This window comes from Puntigrus tetrazona, unplaced genomic scaffold (assembly GCF_018831695.1).
Source record: "Puntigrus tetrazona isolate hp1 unplaced genomic scaffold, ASM1883169v1 S000000752, whole genome shotgun sequence".
Taxonomy (NCBI): Eukaryota; Metazoa; Chordata; class Actinopteri; order Cypriniformes; family Cyprinidae; genus Puntigrus; species Puntigrus tetrazona.
This window is the reverse complement of record NW_025048361.1, coordinates 7,114-23,416: the sequence shown is the minus strand read 5'-3', so window position 1 is coordinate 23,416 and position 16,303 is coordinate 7,114. Positions and strand designations below refer to the sequence as shown.

The 16,303-nt window shown below is 32.3% G+C and overlaps 1 long non-coding RNA gene across 1 annotated transcript; it reads right to left on the bottom strand.

Annotated features, from left to right (window-relative positions):
* Nucleotides 1-2,687: 2,687 nt before the first annotated feature.
* LOC122335325 lies at nt 2,688-8,971 on the bottom strand. The gene is made up of 4 exons (XR_006248954.1): nt 8,782-8,971; nt 6,143-6,246; nt 5,533-5,643; nt 2,688-2,704 (listed from the first exon to the last, which is right to left on the bottom strand). It is a non-coding gene; the product is annotated as an uncharacterized LOC122335325 (long non-coding RNA).
* Between the last annotated feature and the right edge of the window lie 7,332 nt (nt 8,972-16,303).

The window sequence follows — 16,303 nt, the reverse complement described above, 5'->3', positions numbered from 1 at the left end:
TAGCAAGGAACATTGAATCCGATTAGAAAAAAAAATCACAACTTTTCTTTTTCCACCGGCCTTAGTACACGAATGCAACTACAGGAGAGTCAGGTTTTAAACAGGAAACACTTCGAACCTCTTTGGTCGTGTTTTTGAGGGAGATGCTAACGGTTCAGTGATTCATGCTAAGGCTACAGCTAAAAGCGCTAAACGGTAAACTCGACCGTTTAAACTCTAAGGGAGTCGAGCTCGTTTAGAGCATGAAGAGTGGGGTGTTCCTTTAAAATTCCAGTCGTATCAGGAAATCATCTGAGCTGGGAAAAGTGCTGGAAAATAACTTAGGATACAGTTCTGAGATCGCTACTTAAATATTAACACATTCAATAAACTATAATGCCATGTTCACTACAAAACGCTAAAGCTGTTAATGGTTAAGCACGTGTTGAACACTAGGTGGCATACTAATCCCAGTTAGCACAGTGTGTTCAGAATTGAGTATTGGCATACTGCTTCAAATACTCTACAGGATGAGCTGTGCTAGCCACTTTATTTTGGGTGTGCGAGACTTCCGGTATCACTCGCTTTCGGTTATTTTAGCTGTATTAAGTCCGTTATGCCGCTTGATATTATTGCTTGTATTACTGTAATGCATTATCAGAATCATAAACACCGCTTTGTAATGAAATGTTTGCCTCACGTTGTTATTATGTACCTGGAGGCTAAAGTATATTCTGGAGCATTCACAGAAAATAGCTTCCTGTGAAAATGGCTATGAAAAATATAATAATAATAATAATAATAATAATAATAATAACAACAACAATCTGTTCAAATGATCATTCCAGAAATTAAATTCTAAAAAAAAATACTAAACATAATAAAAAATAAAATATTATTATTATTATTATTATTATTATTATTATTATTTTATTTTTATTATGTTTAGTATTTTTTGGAATTTAATTTCTGGAATGATCATTTGAACAGATTGTTATTATTATTATTATTATTATTAATATATATATATATATATATATATTTTTTTTTTTTTTTTTTTGATTATTTAATTAATAGATAATAAAATTAAGTTTAAACAAAGCACCCTTATACCAGAAGTGTGTATTTTCTGCATGCATCCTGCCAAAATAGTGCGCGCAGTATGCAAGTACGCCATTCTGAACACAGCATACCACATTCTGAACAAGTCTGTGTAGCGCATTGACGATTAAAATAAAACTAATAAAAATATCACTTATCCTCTCACAGACACAAACAAACAGTAACTCGGCAGAAAACTGGCCTGTTGAGGCGACCACTCCGTCTAAAGTACCGTCTCTTTGTCTGTGTGGCTTCAGGACAAGAGATTTAATGCCATTCAACATTATAAACGAGAAACGGAATGAAAAATAAAGCCACTCGACTCAGAAAAACCCACACCGGATATTGCTCTCGTGAAGTAAGTGCTTAAAGAGAAAGATTGTGTTTTCATTCAGGTAGTGCTTCGGTTCTAGATGACCTTTGACCCTCGCCGTCACTGCCAGCCGTCGCTCAGGGCTTCTTGGGCAGGTGCATCTCGACCGGGTGATTCGGCAGGCGGTCCCTCCTGTATGTGATGGTCTTCTCGCTGGTCGGGCAGGCATTTAGAGTTCTGCGTCTCACAAGCAAAGACGTCTTTAATTTAGAGAGGAAGCATTAAAGCAGAACGATTTCTGAAGGATCACGTGACAGGCTTTTGTGCTCCTCAGAAAATAAAATGAATTAAAATCAATAAAACTAAAACTGGGGTAAATAGAAAGCTTAATAGAACATCATTTTAATAAATGCAATAAAAAAAGTTTTGAAAAGGAGAAATAAAGAGAATAAATTATTTTGAATAAGAGAGAAATGTAACTGGAAAAAATTATATTTAATTCATATGCGTAGTAAAATAACTGATTTGAAACAACTTGAGAGTGATAATAATAAATTAACATTATAGTATTGTTGGCGTTTGTCAATTTTGGCTTTCTGTGTCATAAATATTTGTTTTGTATTTGTGAATTTTATGACAAAATAAATAATATTAATAACAACAGCAGTATTAATATTATTAATATCAATGTTAATAATAACAACAACAATAATAATTAATATATTAATATTAATATCAATGTAATAATAATTATATAAAATGTTAATAACAATAATAATTTTATAAAATATGAATAATAATAAAAATAAAAAATAATTAATATTATTAATAATAATACTAATAAAATATATTAATATTATTAATATCAATGGTAATAATAATAATAATTATATAAAATGTTAATAACAATAATAACAACAATAATAATAATAATATACATTAATGTTAATATCAATGTTAATAATAATAATTAGATAAAATATTAACAATAAAATAATAAAATATATTAATATTATTAATAATAAAATATATTAATATTATTAATATTAATATCAATGTTAATAATAATACTTATTATTATTGTTGTTGTTGTTGTTGTTGTTGTTGTTGTTGCTGACACTGCCCTGTTCTGTAGTTATGTGTATTACCTTGCGGCTGTGGTCAAACTGCTGCTCAGGGTTGGACGGCCACGAGCAGTTCCTGGCTCTCAGCAGCTGACGGACAGCGGCCAGCATCCCGATTCCCCAGCGTGACGGTCAGAAGGAAGACGCTGAGGAACGTCTTCAAGTACCGCCCGGCTCCAAACACACACTGTTACACGACAGAGACCAGACGATGAACGACACAAACACCTTCACACGACTGCATTCTGCTCATCTCTGATCCCAGGAAGTCATACTGCTCACAAGACGCCCTTCAAAGAGACCCTCTTCAGTCAAGAGAAGGCGACGGTGAGGAGGAATACGATACGACAAATAAATGTGGAGCAGATCGGATTATTTGATGAAAAATGCTTGAGTCACAGAATAGAATAGAATAGAATAGAATAGAATAGAATGGAATGTTAGGTACACATTAACTAATATAACTTAACAGAAAATTAGAAATATGCTGCGGAAATACTTAAGTTCTAAAATTAATAAAACTAAGTTTAATCAGGATATAGCAGAATAGAATAGAATAGAATAGAATAGAATAGCCGTGTTAAGTAAACGTGAACTTGTATAACTTCACTGAAAATCAGAAATAAGTTGCTGGCAATACTAAAATGCTAAAATTAATAAAACTAAAGTTAAATCAGGATATAGTAGAATAGAATATAATAGAATTGAAGTGTTAGGTAAACATGAACTAATATAACTTAACGGTTTTATTAATTTTTTAACTTTAGTAATTCCGGCAACATATTTATAATTTTCTAAGTTAAATCTGAATAGAATAGAATAAAATAGAATAGAGGTGTTTAGTAAATGTGAACTTGTATAACTTAACTGAAAATTAGAAATAGGTTTCTGGCAATACTAAAGTATTAAAATGAATAAAAATCAGTTAAGGCTGAATAGAATAGAATAGAATTGAATAAAACGTTAGGCAAACATTAACTTATAGAACTTAATAAAAGCATTTGAAATATGTTGCTGGAAATTATAAAGTACTAAAATTAATAAAACTAAATTAAGGCTGAATAGAATTGAATAGAATAAAATAGAATAGAATGTTAGGTAAACCTGAACTTATATATCTTCACTGAAATGTAGAAATATTTTTCAGGCAATACTAAAGTACTAAATTAATAAAATAAAATTAAGGCTAAATAGAACAGAGCAGAACAGAACAGAACAGAATAGAGTTGAACAGAAAAACTTGACGTTTTAAAAAAAGGCTAAATAGGAAAAAAAAGAAGCACTTGTATTGTTAGTGTCAAATATTAGTACTGATCCCAGACTAAATCTTCCTGAAAGACTTTTATTTTGTAAACTCAACCTGATATTTGGAAACCGACTTGTTTAGCTGAGTGTTTTTGACGTTCACGCAGTTTAAACACGACTTGGAGAAAATACATTTCACAGCAGCCGCGCGTCTTTAAAAAGAGACCACACAAAAGATTGAAGTCAGGAGAGTTTAAAGGTAATGAATGAACTGAAAGCGGAAGTTCTGACGATCCTCTCTGGTGTGAACCGTAAGCTACAGAGATATCAAAGAGAATAATGGTCTCCTGCTCGTTCTCTCTTACAAGGGCACTCATCCGAGTGGTGTTTGGGACACGCCCCCTCAGAGCGCGCGCGCGTGTGTGTGTGTGTGCTGCTTCCACATCGCCATGGAAACGGACCGGACCGGAGGAGCTGCGGATGAATGGAGCTCAGCTGCTGCCGATGTCGTAACGACACGCAACAAAACATCTGGCCGCTGTTTAGCTTATGAAGGAGTTTTGGGATTCTTTTGTGCTAAACAAACCCTTTCCCTGAACTCAGCGAGCGCGGTCAAGGAGGAAAGGAGTTCTTTTGAATGCATTTAAAATGCATCTGCTTTAGTATATATCTATGTCTATATATCTAGGGTTCTCATCAAACTATTTAAGCTGCTCTGCACCGTGCATGCGTCTTTGAACTCGAAAAAAGGACACGACCTTTGGAAATAAATAAATAAATAATGCTCCTATAAACCTCCTGAGCAAACTACGTGCAATAAAAACCTGTTTGGCAAGACATCACGGAGAGAAAAGCTAATCTCCTGAATGTTACCACAAAATCTTACTAATAATAAATAAATAAATAAATAAAATATTAATAGTTATATTTATATATTTATATATAAAAAACACTAAATAAATAAAATGTAAAAATAAGCTTACAATTCACCAATAATAAATATTAAATAAAAAATATAAAATAAATATACAATTAAATATTTTTTTAATAAATAAAAGTATAAGACAAAAAATAAACGAACAATAAATAAATAAATAAATAAAAATAAATAGCTCACAGTTCACCAAAAGGCCGATGCAAGATTAAGAAAAATGCTAATTTAATTAAATCAACAAATACATAATGAAAAGTAAATGGCTGTAATTCATTATAAAACAATCAAATAAAGAAGATGATAAATAAATAAAATATTAAAAACACGAGTACTTTAAAGTATAAAATAGTAAATAAATGAAACGCTAAGCAAACAAATAAATCAAGCTGCCAAATTATTACAATTGACAACAAAATGAAATAAAATATAAGATACAAAACAAATATCTCATTTCACTACAATTCAAAATAAAATCAAAACGTTGTAGATGGAAATAAACTTCATATAAATAAAAACAAAGTAAATATTAAAAGCAAAATTAATCATTTGCAATTAACTACAATTATGTAATAAAACTATAACTGCACTACTGTAAAGCAAAGTAAACAAATAAAAAAAATAAATGTCTTTAAAATATTTATATAGTAACATAAAATGGAACAGCAGTCAATTGTTGAATTGTTTTAAATCAAATTGCATTACCACAATGAAAAAACAACAACAACAACAACGCTGTATTACCAGAACAAGAATCAAACGGAAAATAGGCTAATATAAAATGAAAAGAGTCCTAAAACAACGATCTATAAAGAAGGGAACGGCGGAGCAGCACTGACCCGGATGACGACTGATGAGCAGCTGAGGACCATCTGAAGACAGCTCCACGAGGAAGCGATGCTGGCACTTCTCACCGCTGGGATACAGGCAGTACTTCCCCCGCACCAGCTCTGAACGACAGCACAGTTCAGTGAGACTCCACACACACACACACACACAGACACACACACACACACACACACACACACACACACACACACACACAGACACACACACTCACAGACACACACACACACACACACTCACACACACACACACACACAGACACACACAGACACACACAGACACACACAGACACACACTCACAGACACACACAGACACACACTCACAGACACACACACACACACACACACACACACACACACACACACACACACACACACACACACACACACACACACACTCACACACACTCACACACACTCACACACACTCACTCACTCACACACAGACACACACACAGACACACTCACACACTCACACACACTCACTCACTCCTCACACTCTCCACACACTCTCACACACACTCACACTCACACACACACCTCCACACACTCACACACTCACACACACACACACACTCTCACACTCTCACACACTATATATACCTGTGATGTCCTCCACGTACTCCACGGCCGGAGCGCAGCTGTGATTACAGAGACCCGGAGCGTCTGAGTCCAGACCCCGAGACACGTGACACTTCACACAGCTCCTGGACGCACACACACACACACACACACACAGAGAGACACAGACACAGACACACACACACAGAGAGACACAGACACAGACACACACACACAGACACAGACACACACACAGACACACACACACACACACACAGACACACACACACAGAGAGACACACACAGAGAGACACAGACACAGACACAGATCAGTAGGATATTAAGGAAAGATCACGTTCCATGCAGATTTTCTACTGTAAACATATCAAAACTTGGTGACATGCATGGCTAAGAACATCGTTTGGTCAACTTTAAAAGCGATTGTCTCTGTATGGTTTATGATATAATCTCAATTGCAAAAAAAAAAAGGTTTATTTCAGCTAGCTGCTATTTATTGTTTCAATTTAGTTTAACCTAAACTGATCTAAAACACACATTTAATATATGTGTGTGTGTGTATATATATATATATATATATATATATATATATATATATATATATATACACACACACACACACATATATAAATATTCAAAATACAAATAAAATAAAATACTAAAACTAGTAAAAATAAAAAAAAAAAAAAAAATTATGCATGCAATACTAAAATTACAATGAAAACAGAAAATAAAAAGCAATACACATTTATAATAAAAACAATAATAGTATCTAAAATAGCACACTGATTTAAATATAACTGATAATAATTCAATGAATTAAATAATTGTAAGAATTGATTTACATTTCTTTAAAATAAGAATTGTGTGTTATTAATGGATAAAAAGACATCATTTTAGCTTTTTCCAGAACTTTTTGCAATCTGTAATATATGTATAGAGATCAATGTTTTTTTATTAACACCTGAAATGTTCTGTATTTTTTTATTGAAAGCCACTCCAGATCTAATGCAATTACAGTAACATCAACAAGAAAGACATAGGCTACTAGTTTCAAGTATGCTTTCAGTTTAAAATACATGTTTATAGTCCCTTCTATTTATTTATTTTTACCTTCTTATTATCACGCGCACAACACTTTAGGTTGCATGTTGCATTTAGAAAACGTTCAGAAAGCAGTTCAACTCTATACAACTTCTACAGCATTTGGCATGAAGCCAGAGAACACTGCACTGAATACAGCATCCCACAATGCAATGCGTTTTGACCTTTCATGTCCAGTGTGAGGAATGAGCTGGAAACGTTATCAGTGACTCATTATGTCTATTCACTACAAACAGTAGAGACATTTTTTCAAGTACACTTGTATTTTACATTACTGTGCTGTATGCGGTACACTTGTATTCCGGATGAAACTTTCCGTATGCAAAATTATTTTAGAGTTGAAATTCAACGCTGTGTCGTAGTATGCTACGCAACCTAAATAGTATACAGTAGGTGCTGTGCATACCCTAGTATTCAAGCTTACTAAATGATTGCATATTTCAAAAAAAGTTGCAGCATGCGATATTTTAAGCATGCAAAAATTTCAAGTATGCTAAATTATGCACAACAATGACAATGTCATTTCATACTACTTTATAGCATACTACTTTATTGTTGTTGTAGTCGTTTAGAACAATACTTTGTTGAATACTGCATACTATTTAACATGCAGTACACATACTTCTAAATACAGTAGTATGCAGTAAGCTTGCATTAAGTCACGCAAAATCACCGTGTATGCTTTAAGCACGCAAAACTGCACATGCAACATGCAGTATACTTTATTATAGACTGCATGCTTTTTAACCTCCATCAATTAAAACTAATAAATAGTAGCCTATATGCGGCGCAGCAAGCAATACGATGTTTTTTAGTCATGCAAAGCTATTGCATTCTTTAAGTGTGCAAAACTGCGGGCTTTCAGGACTGCATTCACACATTTGCTTCATGGACGAATACTGCGCAGCTCCTAAACCAGCATACAGTACTGTTTTTCTTTAAAATATTCTTTAAGTATGCAAAATTGCAAGTATGCTAAACGGTTTCAGAACTGGAAGCACACACGCAATATGACGTTCTTGTGCTACATTGTTGCTGAACACATCTAAAACAAGTATACTACATACTACACAGTATATACTGCATGCTGTTTTTTAAGAACATAACCTAAAGTGCTAGTCACACAAAACCTAGCACCGAAAGCGTTATTTTATACAAAAATATGGGCAACAGGTTTTCTCCTTCGAGGTGTCGGTTTAATAAAATCATTATTAAATTAATTAAAATAAATGAAAGCTATTTAACTAACGCCAATTATAATGATTTTAATATTTATATAATTAAATATAATTATTTATTTCCTATTTTCTTTATTTTACAGTGTCCTTGTTACAAATGTTACATGCGCATGTTATTATGATAACAAAAAAATATGCATAAATGCATGCAACTAACCCTAAACCAAAGCCAATCCTAACCATATATAGTAAGCTCTCATAGTTAACTAATATTACTCAGCACTAATTACAGTGCATCAAGGACACCCTAAAATAAAGGTACACAAACTGTGTTTTGGAGGCGTGATTGACGGCTGCTCTAGCCAATCAGTGCGGCGTTACCAGTGTGATTGACAGGAGCTGTAGCAGACGGGGCATGTCTCACAGAAGGCTCCCGAGCGCCGAGCGTCGTCACACACACACTTGCCGCACACACACTGCCCCCAGCCGCTGCAGACGGAGCCGTCGTCCGACACGCAGCTCTCGGTGGAGACGGGACAGTCGCAGGACTCACCCGTCCAGCCGGAGAGACACACACTCCCGAAACACACCGGCCGTGTCCTGAACACACACATTTACAGGACTGTATAGCAGCACTGACGGGTCCGTTACAGACAGGTTTGCTGTTCTTTAAAGCAATGCACTTTTTTTATACATTTGTAATACATAAAAGGATATTACCTTTCATTGTAACATATGTATTTTACAGGATTATCCAACATTGGGTATTATCAAATGATTATTAAATATATATGTACCATTTTAAAACATGTATTATAATTTTTTAAATGATATTTAATATTTCATAGTTAAAAATAAAATGATTATATATATATATATATATATATATATATATATATATATTTAATTAAATTACATTTATTTAATTACGCGAATTACCAAATTCATTTAATAACTATAAATTTTTTATTCAAATTTCTATCTTCAATCTTCTATTCTTTCTATCTTTCTATTTCAGTCAATTCTACATGCACACATACATTAGATTTGTATGTATATATATATATATATATATATATATATATATATATATATATATTTTTTTTTATATGTATGTATGTATGCACACACACTATTTATACATTTAATTTATTAACATATTAAAATATAAAAATGTAAACACTATATAACATTTAAACCTTTAATAAAATTCTAATTATTATTTTACTAATTACATGCACGTTTTAGAAAAACCTAAAATTACGTTTTTATAACTTTTTGTATTTTTAAACTTTTATTTTATTTAAAATGTTCTGTAAATTTCAGTGTAAGCCAAAAATAATAGATTTAACAAAGATTTTTCAAAGTCCAAATTTTAACATTTAATTAAAAAAATAAATAAATAAATAATATTATTATGTATATATATATATATATATATATAGACCAAATTTCCAATAATCTAATTATATATATATATATATATATATATATATATATATATATATATATATATATATATATATATATATATATATAGACCAAATTTCCAATAATCCAAATTAATTACATTGAAAAATACATTTTTAAAAAGGGCCTTTAATGCAGTGTGCAGCAGCTCTAAGTGAATGAAAACATTCTGCAAAGTGTTTATTCTGAAAGTGCTTAAAGGGTCACTGAAATGAGTCTTTTTTTTTAAAGCGAGTCCCAAGTCGTCTCATGTCGACGTCAAAGTGAAACGTGATCATATTTCTCTTTTTAGGGTCGGTCTGAATGAAAATACCAGTTCACTCCTTCACCACGAGCTGCTGCTTTCAGGCATCTACTTCTACCAGCAACACTCTATACACCCTAACAGGGTCGCTTATACAGGTTATACAGGAGTCAGCACTCACGGCACACACCAGACCCTTGACGTGCGGACAGAAGTCGTCCATCTCACAGAAGCGGCCGTAGATGTGTCCGAGCAGCTGGAGTCACACACACACCCCACGCGACGGCAGAGTCCCTCCCGCGCCGACGGCTGCGCCGGAGCGCCTGCAGCGCCCGACCTCCGCCCGGACAGTCCAGAGGAGACCCGTCCCGCAGCGGCCGTCCGAGAGCGCCGCCACGCGCACAGCTGGCGGATCCGGACCTCGTCGTCTCATTGAAACCCCACGGCTCTACAGCAGCGGACATCCACGGCGCGTCCGCTCCGAGAAGGCCGTCCTCCAGGACACGGCTCATCCCCTCAGTCACCTGAAGGACACCTGCAGAGCAGAAATCCTGCAGTTCAATGGGGCTCAAAGAGTTATAGACGTCTTCTAGACAACGTCCAAGCACCTTTATTATTTATTATAGAGTCTGAAAGGTTTGGGGTTGGTAATATACTTGATAGTGCTGTCAAATGATTCATTGATTAAATGATTGTTTTTAGTGTGTATATTTATTATGTTTATACAAACACACACAAACACAGTATTTATTTAGAAAATAAATATATTTTATATTCATATAATTTGTATTCTAAATGAATTAATTTAATATATATATATATATATATATATATATATATATATATATATATATATATATATATATATATATATATATATATATATATATATATATATAATATCATTATAAACATAAGTTCTCTAATATATATATATATATATATATATATATATATATATATATATATATATATATATATATATATATAAATAAATAAATTTATTCATATTTTCAATTAGCATTTATGTTTTTTCTATTTTCAGTTTTAGTTATGTTTTTTGCCATTTTCTATCCGTTTTATTTAACATTTTTATTTAGATTTAATCTTTGTTTCAGTGTTATTATGAATATTTTTTCAATGATATTTTTACTTCTAATTGTTTATTTAATTTTATCTATTATATATATAAGCTATTATTATTTCCATTCCAATTTGTTAACCATTGCGCACACTTAACATTTCATGTTTTTCTCAAAGTAATATTTACATACTGTGATTTGTAACTCCAACACATTAGATACAATTTCCATTATTATTATTTGTTTTTACATTTTGAGAATGTTCCTTATTAAAAGTATTAATTTCTTCATTAAAAGCCTGAACGTTTGACTAGTACTGTATAATAACCAAGCTTTTCTGTACTTTATGCAGAAGGCAGTATGATTTGTGCTTCCCGTGCAAAACCCAGCCCCGAGATACAAGCGTGTTTTCTTCAAGAAAAATGGTGTGGTGCAGCAGTGTTATATTGTTAGGCCCTGCGGTCTCTCTGCGGTGTTTTCAGCAGCGTCGCACGATCATAAAACAGATTTGTGGCATTATCAAACAGTGCAGAGCAGAGTAATTACTGCAAAAGAAACCCCCAGAAACTGTAAACCTGTAATTTAATGGAAAATCTCTGAGACATATTACCTAAAAGGACAGCTCGACCAAAAAAAGACTATTATATCATAATTTACTCACACCTTACATCATCGTTTAGGTGTTCATCCCTCCTAAAACAACCCACGTTGCTTCCTTTGAAACACAAATGCGTATTTAAAAGAGGCCGTTTTCTCCATACAACAAAGTAAATGAGCTGTAAACTCCAAAAAACACACATAAAAATGAAATGTTTGTGCAATTTAGAGGTAGCTTCTTTATATATGAATATGTTGGCAAAATATAATTTTATTTTCTGTGATTTTTAGCATCATTATCCAGGCTTTAGTGTTTAATGATTTTGATCAGGATAAAGTATCTTTGCTGAATAAAAATAATAAATTTAATAATACAATTCAATAAAAAATAAAATAAAATAAGATTCAATTATTAAATATTGCCAAATATATAAATTAATAGAATTAAAGTATTTACAACAAAAATATATATATAAAAATATATATATAATAAAGTAAAATAAAATAAAATAAAGTAGCACTCTTATAATTCACTAGGCTTCTCATTGCTCTTAAATAAAATAAAAATAAATGCTACTACTTTGTATGTTTCAAGCCCACTGGTGTAAACATTTGTCTAAAAAAAAAAAATAATAAATAATAATAATATCAATAATAATAATAATAATAATAATAAATTAAGGTATTTTACAAATGAAATAATATATAAAAAAATATATATATAATAAATAAAATAAAAATAAGCACCTTATACTCATCACAAAACTTCCATTATCTAAAATAAATTTAACTAATAATAATAATCATATTAATAATAATAATAATAAATGCTACAAATAAGGTATTTTACAAAATAAAATAATATATTTAAAAATATATTAAAATAAAATAAAATAGTACTGTACACTGGTCTTAAGTAAAATCATAGGGTTTAAAGGCAACACTTATGAGCTAGTAAACATTATTACTGGCCGAACTAATTCCTATCGGCCCGAGTACTTTCTCTGTGAATGCAGACCGTACTGTGGCTTTGTTTGGGCCGGACGGGGGTATGGCGTTTCAGCGGCGTGGATCCGTCCGGAACCGCTGGGCGTGGCGGCTCACTGCAGGCGCTGCTCGATCCTGGCCATCCTCCAGATCCATCTGCACCTCACGATAAACCAGCAGCTTCTGTCGGAGAAGACAAGAGAGCCCATTGTCTCGGTGCGTTGCCGGTTTTGCGCCGGGAAAGAACGGAGACAAAATAAGCATCTCGATTGGAACTCGTGACCTTTACAGCCCCCGGTGCTCAGAGGCCGTTTATGCGTACGAGCTTCTATTCACGCCGAGGGTGCTGCGCGTTTGGAAGGCTGATACGGTGGTGTGCTTACCGCGGGATTATTCCTCTTGCAGCACAAGCGGGAACAGATTCTGGTATTACAACGATGCTTTTCCTTAAAGCGAAAGCGGGCGCTTATGAAATGTTTGGGGATCTTTTTAATCTTTGCGTCAACAATGGACTTATTAGAAAGCAAAGCAAAACCATGTAGGCATACTGCGACTAAATCCACCGGTCCGATGCTTTAGAAAGAATCAAAGCCCACGTAACTTCCAGAATCAGATCCAGCAGATCCTGTTGGAAGACAACGGCAATAAATAAATCCAACTAGAACGAAAAACAGTCTGAGGTAATTACTAAGTCCAAAATAAAACAAGCGCACGCTGTAGTTCTGGATGTAGTTTAATATTATTCATTTAGACAGGAAACGCTCTGCGAGTCAAAAGCGGCTCTGAGAGACGGAGCGGCTTTGGGAGTTCTACAAATCAGGAAGACAACACTAAATAGGCAGTTTGTATTTATACTTTTGCGTTTTGAGCTTGCCACGTGAATTTTAAGCGGCTGCTTTTCAGCTCAGATTGGTGGAAATTTTCTCGCGACGCGTTACCATGGAAATAAAATCAGTCTGATAATAAAAAAGTCTAAATAAAATAAAGGTATACTTTGCCTACTTTGTAAGCTTGGCAGTCATTGCTTATACATTAGCCAGCTATTTTGTTAATTAAAAAAAAAAAGAAAAAAAATTATATTTTTATTTTATATCTTACTTTATTTCTGTTTTGTTCCCATTTATTTTTGTGAATAGCCACTAGTCACCATTTCACTGAATATCTCTATTCAGCGAGAAAAAAATAAGTTAAATACGGTTTTGAGCAATGCAGATTATTTCAAAAGTATATTTTTATATGTTTTTAACTTCTTTCATGAATGTTTTTAAATATACAAAGTGACCTTACATACTACATATATACATATATATATATTTTTTTTTATTATTATTTATTTATTTATTTATTTTTTATACACGAGGTGGGACTACTATTTGTACAACTTTTATTACTTATTTTTACTGCTGCATTCTAATGCAAGATATTTGAATTAACTGGAGGTTCTTTCCATTTTAGATGTTTACTACAAGTCTCTGTGTATTTCCCGTAAATCACCATGAGCGCTCTCTTGAAGCCATTTAGATTTCTGCAGGAAACATTAAAGCCAGCGTGGTAGAATTACCTCCTTACCACAGATATTACACCTGGTCACTTAAAAAGATGGAGTAATAACTGTTCTCCAGGAGCTTCTGCAAACTGGTTGAAGGCTTGATGGGTAGGTGCTCCTGAGACAACAACTTAACTGGGGCTGTGCTTTTACATTAACTTATGCACAAAAAAATATATAACCATTTTTTCCACAACTGCTGTAAAAAAGCACTCTGTATAATTGACATTTTATTTTAAAAAGTACTATAGCGTTATATATCAGCTGGAAACTAAAAGCGTATTTTTCAGACATGATTATTTCTTTGAAGTATATCTATAGTAATATATAACCCAACACTTAACAACACAATAGCTGAGATGCTGCAAGCTAAAGTGAAAGTTCAAAAATTGAAATTAAAGCTAAAATAAATATTAATATTGAATTAATTGGGGCTGAATACGTTTTTAGTTTTAAATGCTAAGATGAATATAAATTAGACTAAAATTAATTGCATCTAAATTTAAATATATTAAACTATAAATAAATAAATAGATAAATAACAAAAGTGCATATCAAATTACTGCAATAGTAAATAAAGCCTATATCATTAATATTTATATTAAACATTAGATGTAGAAAAGCTGAATAATAAAAAAGTACTAAATTAAATAAGTTTTAGTTGATAGCCAAAAAGCAGAGTAAACTGGAAATTTAAATATTAAAATAAAGCAGAAATGTACAAAAGCAGATACAATTAAAAGCACAACTCCAAATATTAAAAATATAGACAATATGTGTATAATTAAATACTATAATACCCCGTTTATTAAATAATAAACAGAAAATACTAAAAAGCGAGATTGCTTTATGAGATGAGTAAAATAGCACTAAAGAAATAAAAAGGTTAAAGTAAATAGCTAGAAATTACTAAAAATAAATAAATAAATACCAGTTCAAATGTTACCAATTGCATACTCTAACAATACATAAACATTAAAAACCATGATATATTCTACATGCATATGAAAGTATTAATTGTAAAACAGTTTTGTTATTCTTCCAGCTCAATTTCTGCAGCATAAAAAAGGCAGGTGTTTTTGAGAGATGGACTTCTGCTCGATCGTACCATAGTAGTGGTCTGGGAAGTAGATGTTATCCTCTAGATGCGCTTAGCGGCCGTCGTGGGCGAGAACCACCAGTCCGGCCAGTTTACTGTCAGAGCCAGATGGGCGGCTGGTCCGTCATGTCAGCAGCAGGCAGCAAGCCGGGGCGCCATCCGATGTCCTTCTGCAGAGAGATCCATCTCTTTAAGCGATTAGCTCTCTGCGTGCATCTGCTCTGAGCAATGCTTGGAAGAATCGGTTCTTAAATCAGGTCTCAGAAAAAGTTTTTCATCGAGAAACGCAAAAATAATAATAATAATAATACTTTAAATAAATAATACATAAATAAATAAATATAAAACAAGTAAATTGAAACAAAATAAAAAAAGAACATAAAAATAAACACTTAAAAATTTTTTACCAATTAACAGTAACAAAACAAAAAAGCTTACTGGGAATAAAAAAAAATTTATAAAAAAAACAACCTCAAAATGAAATTAAAAAAAATGATGCTCTATGCTTGACAGATGATAAACCCAGCAATAAATTTTTAAATAAATATAATATTTAAATAAAAATAAACATAAAAATTATAAATAAAAACAAAACAGACAAAAAAATTAAACATACAATTTACAATTAAAAAATAATAATTTATAGTAAAAATAATAATTAAATTAAATAATACAAAAAAATTAAAAAATAAACCAATAAGAAAAACACTACAAAATAAACAAACTACAATAGTCTGTGTTACTAATACAAGTACACTAGATTGAATTAATCATTCCTTAAATCATATCTTAAGGTATTATAGGTGTAAAGCATTAATAAAGGAATATAAATAAATGCTAACAACACTAACAATTGTTACAAAAAAAAAAAAAAACAA